Source organism: Otolemur garnettii, unplaced genomic scaffold, assembly GCF_000181295.1.
Source record: "Otolemur garnettii isolate 467f Iridium unplaced genomic scaffold, OtoGar3 scaffold00003, whole genome shotgun sequence".
NCBI classification, from domain to species: Eukaryota; Metazoa; Chordata; class Mammalia; order Primates; family Galagidae; genus Otolemur; species Otolemur garnettii.
The window spans coordinates 25,361,971-25,364,267 of NW_003852398.1; the positions used below are offsets into that span (position 1 = coordinate 25,361,971).

The 2,297-nt window shown below is 40.4% G+C and overlaps 1 protein-coding gene across 1 annotated transcript in view; it reads left to right on the forward strand.

Moving 5' to 3' along the window:
* The window catches only part of DCTN4 (dynactin subunit 4), a 41,504-nt gene that overhangs the window by 23,507 nt on the left and 15,700 nt on the right, over positions 1 to 2,297 (forward strand). The gene's annotated exons all lie outside the window — the stretch shown is intronic.

The following is a 2,297-nucleotide window of genomic DNA, read 5'->3' on the forward strand; positions in this document are numbered from 1 at the left end:
CTGTCTGTAGTCCCAGCTACTTGGGAGGCTGAGGCAAGAGAATCACCTAAGCCCAAGAGGTGGAAGTTGCTGTGAGCTGTGGTGCCACAGCATTGTACTGAGGGCAACAGAATGAGACTCTGTTTCAAAAAAAACAAAAGAAGGGAAACGTTTCAGATCAGATGAAACAAAATTGACTATTGTTGCTAACAGGTTGCTAATTATTGAAGTTCAGCCAAAGCAAGACCCCCGTCTCTAAAAATAGTGGGGCTGTTGTGGCAGGCGCCTGTAGTTCCAACTACTTGGGAGGCTAAGAAAAGAGAATTGCTTAAGCCCAGGAGTTTGAGATTGCTGTGAGCTATGACGCCATAGCACTCCTACCAAGAATGATAAAATGAAACTCTGTCTCAAAAAAATAAATAAATAAAGGAGGGTAAATATAAGTACATACCTATAAAAGTAAAAGCATGTGTATGTGCATGTATGCACATGTTAGACTTAGAACATGTATATGTGTGTGCATATGTTAGACTTAGAACAGAATTTAAGAAGGAGAATAGTGGTGGGGTGAGGTAGCTCATGCCTATAGTCCTAGTAATCTGGAGGTGAGGAGGGAGGATCACTTGAGCTTGGGAGTTTGAGACCAGTCTGAGCAAGATCAAGACACCCATCTCTACTAAAAAATAGAAAAATTAGCAGGGCATCATGGCAAACAGCATAGTCCTAGCTACTTGGGAGGCTGAAGCAGGAGGATGGCTTGAACCCCCCAGGAATTGGAGGTTGCCATGAGCTATGACACCCCAGCATTCTACCCAGGGTAACAGAGTTAGACTCTTGTCTCAACAAAAAAAATAGTAAAACTTGTACTCCTATCCCAAAGAAAATCCGTAAAGAAATGAAAAGATAGGGTGGCGCCTGTGGCTCAGTGGGCAGGGCGCCGGCCCCATGTACCAAGGGTGGCAGGTTCAAACCCGGCTCAGGCCATACTGCAATTAAAAAAAAAAAAGAAATGAAAAGATAGGCCACAGACTGAGAAATGTAATTTGTAAGTGTATCATTAACAATCGATTATTATCTAGAATATGTAAAGAACTTTAACAGATTAGCAAGGAAAAGATAACAGTATAAAAATAGCCAGTAGATATTAAAATAAAAGTCACGGCAGAGGAATCTCAATAGCCAATAAACATGAAAGATATTAAGGCCAAGCAAGGTACCTCACACCTGTAAACCCAGCACTTTGGGAGGCCAAGGTTAGAGGATCACTTGAGGCCAGGAATTCAAGACCAATCTGGGCAACATAATGAGACTATGTCTCTACAAATTATAAAACAATTTTAAAAAATTTTTAAAAAGAAAAATATTCAGACTTATAATCAAGGAACTGTACGTTAAAACTCCAATGAGGGCAGTGAACACAGCCCTCATACACCCAGGCTGGCGGGTTTGAACCCGACCCAGCCAAGCTAAACAAAAAGACGACTGCAACAAAAAAATAGCTGGGTTGTGGTGCCTGTAGTCCCAGCTACTTGGGAAGCTGAGGCAAGAAAATCGCTTAAGCCCAAGAGTTGGAGGTTGCTGTGAGCTGTGATGTTACAGCACTCTACCGAGGGCGGCATAATGAGACTCCATCTTAAAAAAAAAGAACACTCCAATGAGATGACCATTTTATAATCATTAGGCAAAAGTTAGCAGTTTGCAGTTATCTATCAGAATAACAAATGAATATACCTATTGATCTGCTTTTAGGAAATTAACTTACAGATACAGTTACTTGTGGGAAATGAGTCATGTACATAAGTACTCAATTCTGCATTATTTATAGTAGCAAAATAATGGAAACATTCTGAATAGCTGTCAGTTTGTGTCTGGTTAAATAAGTTATGGAAATTGTCGTAGAGAGACACAGAGACTTCTTTGTATGTGCTGGAATGGAATTAATTTAATATAGGTTAAGTGAAAGCAAAGGGCAAAAGAATGTATTAAATGCTCTCTTTTGTGTTATAGAAAAAGAAAGGTAATATATGCTTGTGCTTTTAATGTGTATAGACTAAGGAGAGGAGCAAGGGTGAATAGACAGGTAATTTTTACATAATATACCAGTAAAAATTTTAAGCTGATATCTGTGATATTTGTTTAAGAAAGTAGTGAATAATTGTTACTGTATTTTAAAACATAGGATCTGAGGTGGCACCTGTGGCTCAGTGAGTAGGGTGCCGGCCCCATATACCGAGGGTGGCGGGTTCGAACCTGGCCCTGGCCTAACTGCAACAACAACAAAAAAATAGCCAGGCATTGTGGCGGGCGCCTGTAGTCCC